Genomic DNA, 7,653 nt, shown 5'->3' with positions numbered 1-7,653 from the left:
ACGTGGGGCATTTCAGAACCAAGCTTAGGGGTGGTGTTTACGCTGTCTCTGCTGTGGCAGATGAGACATGCAGCTGAAGCTAAGCTGTCCAAGGGTGCAGCATCCAAGGGGACCATCCTGCTGTCACCCTCCTGCATGTGGCAGGAATGGCAGACTCTCTCGCTGCAATAGAGACTCCATTGTTCCTGCCTTGGGTGAAAAGACATGCCTGGCGCAACAGACCTGCTCCATCTGCAGGCGGAGTGTCTGTGAGCCAAGCTCCAGAGAGGGCATCTTCCTCTATCGGCATGCAGTGCAGGCCTCCTGCATGAATCAGCTGCTCGATACTACGGTCCTTGAAAATAGCACAGGTGGGATGGGGTCCTCAGCACCCTGTGGCATCGGTAAGACATGCCATTGAAGCTGAGCTGTCTGTCCAGAACGAACTTGCCTGTTTAAAAGGGGGCTTAGAATGAGAAAAAGATACAGATGCTATCTCTCCTCTGTATTGTCCTTTGAGTTGGCAAGTAAAATGAAAGGGGAAAAAAAAAATGAGACCAGGGTTGGTCGCACATTCCCTTTAATTTCAAGCAATCTCCCTCTCTCTCTGTGTGTGTGTGTGTTTGGGTGTATGTATGTCTCTCTGTCTGTCCCTGTTTCTGTGTGTGTGAGTGTGTGTGTGTCTATCTCTGCCTCTGTGTGTCTCTCATCTCTCAAAAAAGTGGTATGGCAGTACAGAATTTTAAACATCTCTTACATTTGAAGAGACTAGAACTTTTGCTGGACCCCACGGCCAGTTAATAATAAACCTTGAGATCGCTTGAGACGGATATCCTGCTGTGTACCCAGCGTCTTTGTTTAACCTGCCTTTAAAGGAACAATGCAGTAATCAACCTTTCTTGCCGCGGAGTAACTTATTTCCACATAGCCAACTTTTACAACCAAAGCTAATGAATGTGTAATCTTTTATGTATTCATGCCCCTGACCCAGGAGTAATATGTGTGTGCTTTGTGTGTGTCATGCTAATCATTTACTGAAAACAGCCAACATAGGTTGAAAGCAGTCTTATAAAATGAATACACCCATAATCTCTGAGGACAACACATGGGCATTGCTTGAAAAAAACACCAATATATGTAAAACTGTTTGTTCTCTAGGTCAGTTGGAGTATGTTGAAGTTAGTGACTTAATTACTTGTAAAACTCTGTTAAGTATTTCTGTAAATTGCCTCTCATTCCTTCCCCATGTGATGCTGTCTATGCCCTTTGGTCTTTGTTAGAGATAGCCACATAGACACACACAGATGCACAAACATAGCATTTAGGCAGACAGATTCAGACTCAATACAACCCACAGACAGAGATGATGGAAGAAACAAGACAATAAAGTAGACAGTTCACATCTGGGCTCACTGTTGGTTAAATGACACCAGAGGGAAGTGCTGTATTGATTTCTGTCCTTAATGCACGTTATTGGTAACTGAATTCATCATTAGTGCTTTCTACCTGACACAAGATGGACATGGCAGCTTGCTATTTCATATGTCTGGGGGTGGAGGGCTTAAAAGGAAGAGAATAAAATTTATATGTAAGCTAAGTAGTCCTCCCTGGAATCCCCAATCTTGGAATCCGTAGGGAGAACTTGACAATGAGGAGGAGGAAGGAATGGAAGACATCCCTCACGCACGATCTTTAATACAGAGGAAGGAAAAATGTCTGTGGTGCATGGGGGCCTTAATAATGGCCCAGTATGATAATCATGGAATATTGTACCATTAAACTGCTTGAATCGGGAGAGACTTTTAAACGAGAAATTACAGCCTTGCTCATAAGGTTGTAAAACAGTGGTGCAGATGGGATTAGGGTGTTGGGGAAGCAGGAAAATTAATATGACCAGGGATCCCTCCTTAAGACAAAAGCTAAGTCACCTGAGATGACGGGTGAACTCAGTTTCTGATGGGTGGGTGGCTCACAGGACCTATCACAGACACTTAGTTTTCTCCAGCTGAGGCTCCCCTGACTAAGGACTAGTGGACAACAGAGGAAAGACGGATGTTACAGAAATAATTAAGCACGAGAAAGGCAGTGTCGCACACTTCATCCTTGTACCTGGTAGGACCAGGAGAGTTAAGGAAGGCTGACCCAGAAGTTACCTTGGGACTAGCACAGGCTCTAATGGCTCCATTGAGCCTGTTGTGAGGTGTGGCCTTAGGAAGAAGAGCCTCTGGCAGGTCTGGATGGTGTAGATTGATGTGTAAGCAATTTCATAAAGCACTACAGCAATCAAGAGGGGTGATTTAAAAAAAAAACTCATACAAGGGACCTGTGTGGGAATACTGGAAAGCAAATTTGAGTCAATATTAGTGTCAAGCCAGAGTTCCTAAGTTAAAAATGATAGCAAAGACCAGTGCCTTTGAGCCTCTGGAAGGCTTTAAGGCCCAAAAGCAGAAGTTTAATTAATATGCAAATGTCTGAAGTACAAGTGAAGAAGACTGTTTGTCCTTAGGGTCATAATTTCCCATCCACCCCCAACCATCCACTCCCGAGACACAGTATGCTGGGACTGGAAAGCGTTGCCCAACCTACAGACCTCTCAGTAGCCAGATGCAGCCAATGGAGAGACAGCAACCAGTCACAATCAGAGACGATCATATCTGTGGAGATGGTTGGTCATAGCAGGTGTGGTGTGGTTGTGCTTCCTCTAGGCCCTGGCTAAGTCCAAGCAACAGGAGCCTGCCCAAGCCCCACTGAGCCCATTTCAGGTGGGGAAATGTGTTCCGTCCCTGCAGTAGCAACCCAGCATGAGGAAATGGGGCAACTCACAACAAATGATGGTGGATAGTGGCCGGTAACTAGGAAAGTCCCTCCTAGTCTCACAGCTGTACCCAGCACTGGGCTTTTGAGTGGACTTTGAGAAAAAAACTGATAGAAAAAAAAATGGAAGATTTTCATGGTATCGTGGAACACACTTCTATTTTTTCCTTAGTATTCCGGTAGCTACTGACTTCTGAAATCAACTGGCAATTGGTTGGCCTGGCGGGTAGCGGGCCTTCAGAGGTTGTGCCACCCTTTGAAAAAAAGGCTTCACCTCACAGGTCAGGTAATGCTACATTCTGTAGGTTTTAGAGGTTTAGAAAGGCATCTGAGAGGGCTGGGGAGAGATGGCTCAGTAGTTATGCTCTTGCAGAGGACCCAAATCCAGTTCCCAGCATCCATGTCAAGTAATCTACAAACCACCACCCAGAACTCCAATTCCGGTGGGATTTGATGCCTCTGGCCTCTGAGGGCACTCGCAATCACATGTGTGTACCCATGCCCACACACAGACATAGTTAAAAATAAAACAGATGTTTTAGAAAAAGAAGAGGCTTCTGAAACACATCCAGTTCACACAAAGGTGTGAGGGCAACTGGGAAATTCTTGAGAACTTTATGACTGGGTAAAGCACAGAGGTCCTACAACACCGGAAAGAAAGCAATCAATCAGTCCTCCAACAACTGGTGCCTGTCACTGTCAAAATGAAGCTCAGAGTTTGAACAGAGGTCCCTTGTTTGTTAGAAATAAATACTACTAGAAGTCAGAAGTTTAGTGAAAGTTCCAGTGCTGGAGGCAGGGCACTTCCTGAGTTGTTGGCCACAGGAATGCTCTCCAAACAGTATAAGGCTCTCTTCACTGTTGTTAAGCAGGTTGTTCACCAGAACTAGATGACAAGACCCAGTACTAATACTAAAAAACACCACACTTTCTTGCGGGACAGTTAGAGATCAAGCTTCTCACCTGCTAGCTAGCTTTCACGGTGCTGAAAGGGGTTTGAGCAGGCTGCTGAGGAAAGATTGTCAGCAGCGTTCTACTCAGATGTGATCCCTGTGCTATACTGCAGACTCTTCAGGCAAGATGTGACCACTTGCGCAAGAGTGGCACAATTGTTATGGGTACTACCAACTGATTTCTGACCAGTCTACTTCCCAGGCAGTTCATACCAAGTACTATAACACTGGCTGGCCAAAAGCCCTTGGATAATGAAGTCATGGGTCCTATTGGGAAATTCCTTTATCGTTTGGTGAAACAGATATGTACCTGCCAGATTTGACTTCCAAGCCCTGAATGTTTATCTCTGTAATTTATTACTGCTGTCTGCCTTGGACAGCAAAGGTTCTTTTAACAGTAAGTGTTAATTACCTCAGAGACTCTAACTGATCAAAGGGCTGAGAATAATAACAGTTTAATGCTTAACTCTAAATATTCCTTCTAAGTTCCAGGAAATGAATTAGTTCCCTTTTTCTTTCTGTGATAAAACACCGTACCATTGTGATAAAGCAACTTAGAGAATGAAAACTTGTGGGCTTATGGTTCCAGAAGTCTAAGAGTCTGTCATGGTAGGGAAATATGGCAGCAAGCATCAGGCATGGCAGCGGGAGCAGGAAGTTGAGACCTCCCATCTCCAAGCTCAAACATAAAGCAAAGAAAGAGATGGAAGTAGAGTGAGGCTATATAACCTCAGGGGCTGCCCACAGTGCTGCACTGTCTCGAACAAGGCTGCAGCCATATAAAACTCCCCAAATGGCAGCACCAACTGGGAAGCGAGTGTTCAGAGGCTATGGGCTTACATGCTCACTCAAACCACCACAGGAACACCCCAGAAGAGAGGATGGGTAGAGCATAAGAGCCAGAGAAAAGGATGCAGGTCTGAAGAACACTTTCCTCTGGGCATAACATGGCCATTGCTCTCCTGAGCCCTCAGCAGCTGCCATTATTTACACACAACATGCACAAGATGGGCCCATTTGTGGAGGGAGGAGGAGTTCACAAGGCCCCTCACATCCCAAAGGACATGTAGGATGTAGGCAGTTAAGGGTTGTTGGGAGAGACATTTTCAAGCCAGCCTTGGAGAAGACCAAAGGCACAAAGATAAAGATGCCTGTGGCTCTCTGCTCCATAGCTTTAATGTTAAACCCTTTATTTTTCTGTGCCTCCAACTTTGAATAATGTGTGTGCCTGTGTGTGTGTTAGTGATAATCATTTGCTGAAAGCAGCCGACAGGTTGAAAGCAACCCTAAACAAAACAAATATCCATTGCAGAGTTGGAACATCATGTAGTTATTGGTTGGTAGGATTTGTTCAAGGCTTGAGTGATATTCTGGGTCAGTTGGAATCAATAAAGTAATTTTTCGTGTAAAACTCTGTTAAAGATTCATGTGGAACAGAATTCTTCATTCATTTCCCGTGCTGTTCAACATAAAGTGAAACTCTTTATTCAGGACGGACACCAGGAACAGAGAGATATCAGATACATACACTGTATAGACACCTACAGCCCAAAGATCACAGACAACAGACAAATAGAAAGCACAGGTGTAAAGAATTTCAAGTTTGACTTATTCTTAGTCTAAATTCCCCTAATATAATAATTTATTAACACACATATAAATATACATGTACATATAGACTTTCACAACTTATTAGTCCATAAATGTCAGTAAATTAAAACAATAAGACTAACAACCTTGCAGAAAGAAGATAACTTGAATTATCAAAGCTGCTAATTGAAAACACCTAATTGTCAATGAAAATATAAGAGACAAGAGAAATATATGGCTCATATCTTGGAGTGAGAAACAGTCCATAGACACTGTTCAAAGGAAACTAGATTTCAAATAAGCTGTATTAAATATATTTTTAAAGTAGAATTATATAAGAACCAAAGTGTAAGAATTTTTCTTTGCTAGATAATATAAAGGATGTCCTAAAGACAAATCATAAAAACTATTAAACACAGCATATGTATGTGCAAAGTTAAAAAAAGACTCAGTGAACATGAAAATTAACTGAGAGATGTATAAAAATGAAGCTGAACAGAACCTCAGAGAATGTGGGACAAAGTGGCACTCGCCAGCAAGTACCACTAGACTGTAAGGTCCATGTTCGGGGCAAGAAAGATGCAAAAACAATGACTAGAGAACTCCCCACTCAGAAGTAGAATAAAACAATAGAAACTGTTCGTGAACAACCACCCTGACAGATTTCAAACACATAACAAAGCATCTTAGAGATTTGAAAAAACAAGGAGGCAGGCCTGAAAGAAGTAAACAGAAACAAACAAACAAACAAAAACACAAGATCAGGACAGAAAAGTAATAAAAAAGAGACATTACTGGAAGTACCAGTGAAATTCAGAAAACCAGAAGGATACACTTGAAAAACCCGTATCCCACCAAATTGAAGAAGCCAAAAAAAAAAAAGGAAAAATTTACAAATGCATATGCTCTATCAAAAAGCAAAATGAGATAGTTAAAATACATCTATAACAAGCAATGATGTTGAAACAGCTAGAGCTCAGTCAGACTCACTGCAGACTTTTAAAGATCAGCAACAATCTTTCCAAAATTATTTCATGAAGCAGCAAAGCATGGAGTACTTCCAAACTTTTGTTATAGAGCCACTTGTCCTAGTATCAAAGCCAGATAAAGGAACAACAAAAAATTATAGCTGAATGTCCTTGGCGAACATTGATACAAAATGCTCTGGGTCAATGAGATGGCTCAGTTGAAAAATGTGCTTACTATTGAGGCCAAGAACTTTGGTTTGATCCCTGGGACCCCACATGGTGGAAGGAGACAACTAATGCCCTCAGGTTACACACACACACACACACACACACACACACACACAGACTAAGGAACTAAATAGGTAGTTCACAAAAGGCAGACGGATGGCTGATAATTTTTTAAAATTTGTTCAACATCCTTAGTCATTAGGGAAATGCAAATTAAAGCTACCTTTGGGTTACTTCAAAGGAATATGGTGAGAGGTTACTTACTTACGGGAGTAGAAATGACTCAGAGAGTTGCATCCCAAAAGCCTAGCCCAGCATAGGTGACAGCTCTCAAAAGCTGGGAACCTGGAGCAAGCTGCATAGCCCGTAGGCAGCTCAACAGGCTGAAGGGGGTCCCTTTCAAGTGATTAAGTTTGTGTAAACCTCTTCCAGGCAGCCTGTCTGGTCTCAGAGTCTTCTCGGCAGCTTGACTTGTCTCAAAGTGACTTTGAGCCATCGTTATTGGTTGGTTACTCTTGGGAAGGAAGGTGGGCTAGTGAACCCGGTCAGTTTCAGGGACTTCCTGAAGTTATTGAGTTGCTTGCAGGTATGGCTTGCTTGAGTGTGCCACGGTGCATATGTGGAAGTGAGGATATTTCAGGAATAGGGTATTGCCTTCCACTTACTGAGGCAGCTGGCTCTCGAACTTCCGAGTGATTCTCCTGTCTCTGTCTTCCATTCTCACCATAGGAAAGCCAGAATTGCAGACGGGTGCCACCACATCTACCTTTCAGACTCAGGTTGTCAGGCTTGTGTGGCTAGCACCTTTGCCTGCTGAGCCATCTCCCCAGCCTGTGAACCCTCTTGAACTCACGGCAGGTATGATTACCTGCACAATACCTCCATTAGATCAGGCCTGTCCACATAGTCATGGAAGACACATGGACAGACAGGATTCCATCTCTCCCTCAGAACTTACAATCAGTTAATGGTAAGTAGAGGGGGAGGGACTCTAAGTCCCCACCCTTTCTGTCCATAGGAAATTTAATGATTTCGGGGTTGGGGAGCATCTTTAATGATATAGACACTGGTGAGGTGCCACTGAAGAATGGGTTAATATTAGCTTGGTTATTATGAGGCTT

The sequence above is a fragment of the Meriones unguiculatus genome, chromosome 8, assembly GCF_030254825.1.
Source record: "Meriones unguiculatus strain TT.TT164.6M chromosome 8, Bangor_MerUng_6.1, whole genome shotgun sequence".
Taxonomy (NCBI): domain Eukaryota; kingdom Metazoa; phylum Chordata; class Mammalia; order Rodentia; family Muridae; genus Meriones; species Meriones unguiculatus.
This window is presented reverse-complemented; position numbering follows the sequence as displayed.